Source organism: Arachis ipaensis, chromosome B03, assembly GCF_000816755.2.
Source record: "Arachis ipaensis cultivar K30076 chromosome B03, Araip1.1, whole genome shotgun sequence".
Taxonomy (NCBI): Eukaryota; Viridiplantae; Streptophyta; class Magnoliopsida; order Fabales; family Fabaceae; genus Arachis; species Arachis ipaensis.
Window position 1 is genome coordinate 129,469,535 of NC_029787.2, and position 7,302 is coordinate 129,476,836.

Here is a 7,302-nt window from a genome sequence, read left to right on the forward strand (position 1 = left end):
GGTGTGCGCGCGCACCAGAGTGTGCTAGCGCTCCTAACAGTAGGCACCTCCCTGTGTGTGCATGCACACAAGAGTGTCCGTACACACGTTTTCAAAATGTCATAGGGTGTGCGTGCGCATAAGGCTGTGCGTACGTACAAGTCAAAAATTGCCACTGATCAGAGCACGCGCACAGTAGTGTGCGTGCGCACACAAACCAGAAATCATAAATTCTACAACATCACAGAATTCAGATTTCTGACACAAACTTCCAACGATCGTATCTTCCTCTACAAAATTCATATTTTTAAAAAATCTATACCGTTTTAAAGCTCTTTAAATTATCTTTAATTTGATATGAAATCCATTCAATTTAAAAAACTGCAGCTCAAGATATGATCCGTCAAAGTTCACCAAAAATCCATTTTTACCAAAGTTCACTAATTTCTCAAATCCTTAAAATTCATAATCAAAACAAAATCAAAACCACACCAAACTCCAATTTACCTCAGAATTTACCCTTTTATGTCTTATTTTACCAATTTTACCAAGTTTCCATTCACATTACCTATTTCTCAACTCCAATGATCAATTGTATCACACAAACAATTTCTCACTCAACACAATCATCAATCACCATTATATCACTAACAATCATCATAATCAAACTCATTCAACTTCAATCTCAGAATTCAAATATCATTTATCAACTTCAACATCACAATTTATTAAAATATATTCAAATTCATCAAAGCATCGTACATTCTCCTTCAACAATCTCAACAACCATTTCAATCCAACCTATCTTATAGGTCACACTAGCTTAAGTGTCCAGAAATATTATATATTACATAGAAGAAACCGAAACCATACCTTAGCCGATTTTCAATATGCACAACACACCAAATTTGAACTCCAACTGTAACATCCTAACCTTTTGAATTAAGTCATTTTTTTAATAACTAATTAATTAGTTAAAATAGTAATGATTTAAGATTTGAATTTAAAATTTAAACATATGAAAGCACTAGTGGTAGTAAATCTCTAACCGACAGTATTAAACCTTTTAAAACATAGTCATAACTAATTCTACATTTATTAGATTTGAATGATATTTTGTTATATGAAAAGATAAGAATACTAGCTCTATTCCTTAAGTTCAGTATAAAATCACATTCAAATTAAATTAGGTAGATAAATCAGTTACGAGTTCAGAGTAGAAAATCGCGCTCTTATCAGCCAGCCTGATATACTAACAGTATTTCAGAAATATCTCAAGCTATGGTTATCCGATTGACTTTGTTTAAGATTTTTTTTAAAGATAATTCAATTCTCTATAAATTTGTCTCTAATAGCTATTTCCAAATTCCAAACGTAAAAAAAGTTATAGGGCTCACAAAGTGACGATCCAAATTGAAGATTTCACGTAAATGCCTCATAACATAATCTGCACATACTTGAGAGCTATTTGATCCTTCCTTTCTCATTCTATTCCCTTTTTCTATATAAAATATTCTAGTATATATAAAGTATAGCCCTGAAACAAGTCTCTCTTCACTAACAAACCGCATCTATTTGCATCGGAATACCTAGCGGAACTTTACTTGAGGTAGGGGGTTTTGTGCTAATTTTTATATGTCATGTTTTAAATGTTTTTGAACATAGATGTTAGCTTTGCATGTCATGGTATAATGTTTCTTTTCTTCATACGCATTATGCATTATAATAACAATCTTATGTGCATTAAAGAACTGAGAGAATGATCCTTCGGTAAGGGAAGGTGACCCCCAAAGACAAGATATCGATATGATCCTTCGGTAAGGGAAGGTGATCGATCGAGATGATCCTTCGGTAAGAGAAGGTGATCGCCAAAACGTTTGGGATAAGAACCTTCGGTAAGGGAAGGGGACTATCCCATCAATTTTATATAATAATATATCTTTGTTGACGTGACTTCCTTCTTGTGTATGTCTAAATAACCTTGATTGTAAATTGAACTGAGGGAATGATCCTTCGATAAGGGAAGGTGACCCCTAAAGACAAGATATCGATGTGATCCTTCGGTAAGGGAAGGTGATCGATTGAGATGATCCTTCGGTAAGGGAAGGTGATCGCCAAAATGTTTGGGATAAGAACCTTCGGTAAGGGAAGGAGACTCCCACCTTTTATACCGGTTTGAACTCAATACCTTCCATAAAATCCACGAGAAAAAGTAATGAAAAGTGCAATGAAAAGAGTGATCATGATTGTTCTTCTTTTATCTTTTTTTTTTATTTATGATTATGTTTATTATTGCATTCAAATATCCTTCTTTTTTCAAAGTTCCTTTTTGTATGATGTATGATATTGTTTAAGATCTTTATTTTATTCAGATCTATTCTGTTTGACTTATCTATGACAATGTTACTATTCTTCTCTTATTTATTATTTATTTCGTCTTGCTTTATGGCCTATGAGAACATCATACCAAGGTTTATGAGTTACCTTTATATGTTTTAACGCTATAGGCATTTTGTATGCATTACACATGTTATAACATAAGTAAATGAGAAGCATCTAAAAGTCACACCACTCCGACTAATCAAGACTTTTGAAAATAATAATTGAACAACATTGCATCATCACTGTTTTTATTTTAAAACTCGGAGTGGCTGTGGATGGATACGATGACACCATATAGATAAACTATTGAGAAACTTTTGTTTCTCACCCCTCTCTCCGTACCATCTTCAGGAACGATACAGTACGAGGCAATACAATTGAGGTGAAAAGACAGGTGCACTAGTGGGAGCAAGCTATCGAGGACGTAGATACAAAACATTAAACGTTTACCTTAAGAAGGAAGAATATGCGATTGTTTTAGCCATAGTTAAACAAATTAAGAGAATTAGGATTTCCTATGTGTCTTGTTTTATCCTTATTGACTGATTACAATTGTAACTATTATGTTTCCTTTTTTATTTGGTATGAGTAAAGCTTGTCATTGTTGTGCCTTCATAGTTTAGCACACCGATTTTTCATGTTCAAATCCACTTATATTTTTCAACTAGTAACCATTATAATAAAAACTAATTATTCAATATTTTTATATATAAATTATTTTATATGAATATTTCATATTTGTTTTAAAAAGAAATAAAATTTCACAAGGTTTTGAAAATTACCTACTAAATATAATCCAGATAAAGTTAATCTCATTTTAAAAGCATCAGGGTGTTACAATTTTGGTATCAGAGCCATTTGATCCCATAGGGCCATATTCTATGTTTGTTAGATTAAATTATTATCATTTAGTTATAATTAGTGTTATACAATGAAATATTTTCTATGTGATATGTAATCATCTAATAGTCAAAGTTAATGTGCCCCTAAAAGTTTTTTTTTGAGCCTTATTGCCATAACTATTTGATCAAAATGTGCATGTGTTAAAGGTCAAAATATGGATTGCCTAAGAACACCCTACTCATACTTAAAGACATAGAAAAATGCACATGAGACATTCTCAAAAAAATATATATATTTAAAAAAATAGTAGGAAATTATGTTTTATTACCTTTTTATATATGTTTGGCATGCGTCATGCTCTATTCTATTATTTATCATCTATGTTGTTGTCGTATGATGTCCTGTTATCTTTATAGCATTATTCCTTTCTTTCCTTCTTTTACATGCATACAATATGTTTATCATACAAGTTTTCATATGCAAATTCGTTTTTTTTTTAAGGTCTTTTTACCGAGAGTACATGCATGTCTTTGTATTTTCTTGATTGAACTTACTTATGTTGGAACTATCATATATGATATATTCCTATAGAAAGAAAATGTAGATAAAATCTACTAGAATAAGTAAGGTTGAATTAGTATCTTCTTAGGAGACATGAATTTTGAGGACAAAATTCTTTTTTAAGGGGGTGAGAATGTAACATCCCAACTTTTTTGAATTAAGTCATTTTTTTAATAACTAATTAATTAATTAAAATAGTAATAATTTAAGATTTGAATTTAAAATTTAAACATATGAAAGCACTAGTGGTAGTAAATCTCTAACCGACAGTAAACAACCTTTTAAAACATAGTCATAACTAATTCTACATTTATTAGATTTGAATGATATTTTGTTATATGAAAAGATAAGAATACTATCTCTATTCCTTAAGTTCAGTATAAAATCACATTCAAATTAAATTAGGTAGATAAATCGGTTACGAGTTTAGAGTAGAAAATCGTGCTCTTATTAGCCAGCTTAATATACTAACAGTATTTCAGAAATATCTCAAGCTGTGGTTATCCGATTGACTTTGTTTAAAATTCGTTTTAAAGATAATTCAATTATCTATAAATTTGTCTCTAATAGCTATTTCCAAATTCCAAACGTAGAAAAAGTTATAAGGCTTCCAAAGTGACGATCCAGATTGAAGATTTCACCTAAATGCATCATAACATAATCTGCACATACCTGAGAGCTATTTGATCCTTCCTTTCTCATTATATTCCCTTTTTCTATACAAAACATTCTAGTATACATAAAGTCTAGCCCTGAAACAAGTCTCTCTTCACTAACAAACCGAATCTATTTGCATCAGAATACCTAGCGGAACTTTACTCGAGGTAGGGGGTTTTGTGCTAATTTTTATATGTCATGTTTTAAATGTTTTCGAGCATAGATGTTAGCTTTGCATGTCATGGTATAATGTTTCTTTTCTTCATACGCATTATGCATTATAATAACAATCTTATGTGCATTAAAGAACTTAGGGAATGATCCTTCGGTAAGGGAAGGTGACCCCCAAAGATAAGATATCGATATGATCATTCGGTAAGGGAAGGTGATCGATCGAGATGATTTTTTGGTAAGGGAAGGTGATCGCCAAAACGTTTGGGATAAGAACCTTCGGTAAGGGAAGGGGACTATCCCATCAATTTTATATAATAATATATCTTTGTTGACGTGACTTCCTTCTTGTGTATGTCTAAATAACCTTGATTGTAAATTGAACTGAGGGAATGATCCTTCGGTAAGGGAAGGTGACCCCCAAAGACAAGATATCGATGTGATCCTTCGGTAAGGGAAGGTGATCAATCGAGATGATCCTTCGATAAGGGAAGGTGATCGCCAAAACATTTGGGATAAGAACCTTCGGTAAGGGAAGAGGACTCCCACCTTTTATACCGGTTTGAGCTCAATACCTTCCATAAAAGCCACGAGAAAAAGTAATGAAAAGTGCAATGAAAAGAGTGATCATGATTGTTCTTCTTTTATCTTTTTTTTTATTATTTATGATTATGTTTATTATTGCATTCAAAGATCCTTCTTTTTTCAAAGTTCCTTTTTGTATGATGTATGATATTGTTTAAGATCTTTATTTTATTCAGATCTATTCTGTTTAACTTATCTATGACAATGTTACTATTCTTCTCTTATTTATTATTTATTTCGTCTTGCTTTATGGCTTATGAGAACATCATACTAAGGTTTATGAGTTACCTTTATATGTTTTAACGCTATAGACATTTTGTATGCATTACACATGTTATAACATAAATAAATGAGAAGCATCTAAAAGTCACACCACTCCGACTAATCAAGACTTTTGAATAATTGAACAACATTGCATCATCACTGTTTTTATTTTAAAACTCGGAGTGACTGGGGATGGATACGATGACACCATATAGATAAACTACTGAGAAACTTTTATTTCTCACCCCTCTCTCCGTACCATCTTCAGGAACGATGCAGTACGAGGCAATACAGTTGAGGTGAAAAGACAGGTGCACTAGTGGGAGCAAGCTATCGAGGACGTAGATACAAAACATTAAAAGTTTACCTTAAGAAGGAAGAATATGCGATTGTTTTAGCCATAGTTAAACAAATTAAGAGAATTAGGATTTTCTATGTGTCTTGTTTTATCCTTATTGACTGATTGCAATTGTAACTATTATGTTTCCTTTTTTATTTGGTATGAGTAAAACTTGTCATTGTTGTGCCTTCATAGTTTAGCACACCGATTTTTCATGTTAATATTTTCAAATCCACTTATATTTTTCAACTAGTAACCATTATAATAAAAACTAATTATTTAATATTTTTATATATAAATTATTTTATATGAATATTTCATATTTGTTTTAAAAAGAAACAAAATTTCACAAGGTTTTGAATATCACCTACTAAATATAATTCAGATAAAGTTAATCTCATTTTAAAAGCATCAGGGTGTTACACCAACAAGCTTCAACTCACCAAAAGCCACCAATTCAAGAATCAATGCTCTAATAATCACAATTCCAAGCTAGACATACATAGTTTATCATAAATCAATACCTAGGGTTCCTAATTACACAAACACACAAGGGATAAGAGCAAGTTTACCTTATCCATAGTTGATTAGGATAAAACTCACTAAGTACCCGGTGCTAGATTATACCTAAATGATCAAAATCACAAGAACCACTCATACACCATACCCAGATTCGAATATGTTATAGAAAGAAGAACTGGGCAAGAAATTGAAATTTTCTTACCACTTTGTTAGGATAAAATCGAAGAGCTTGACGAGAGTTTCGTGTGACAACTGACGGCACGTGAATCGGAGCTCCGGAGAGTGAGATATGGCTCTAAGAAGAAGATAATGAATAGTAAATTTTGGAATCCTTGCTCTCTTCTCTCTCAACTCACATTGCTGCTGCTGTAGTGGGGAGAAAGAGACTCAATTGTCACTTAAGTGGCTTTAAATATGTTGGGCTTGGGTCCAACTTGGGCCCGATCCAATCCGTTAGCATCTTTGGCCCGTTTGACCCATTTTCGGGTCAAACCTTTAAAATTAGTGTCCGATTTTTAATTCTAAATATTTTTCTAAGGTTTTCTACTGGTTTTAATTATTCTCACACAGTACCAGACCGATTTAAGCCAGTACTGCCGATTCATTTACCGGTACGTATTTTTACGCAATTTTCCGAAAAAAATTATATTTTTCAACTCAGAAAAATCTATTGAGTTCAAAGATAATATTTATATTTTTTAATTAATATTCTAAAATTTTGGACCTATTCTGGACAATTAAATTATTATTATTTTACGTTAATTAATCGATTAGTTAATTCGCGGTTCTTACACCTTAATTTTTGCTCCACATAGCAAGCCTAGTTCTTAGTTTTGCAAAAGAAACCAAGCTCGGGGAAGTGAGATTTGGACATCCCTTTCAAGAAAATTTTATAATTTTAGAAAGTAACAACTTAAGTAAATAAGTGTATTTAAAAATTTTTTGTAACGACACCTAAACAAATAATTTTTAAACTCAATATATGAGCACAATGTCAA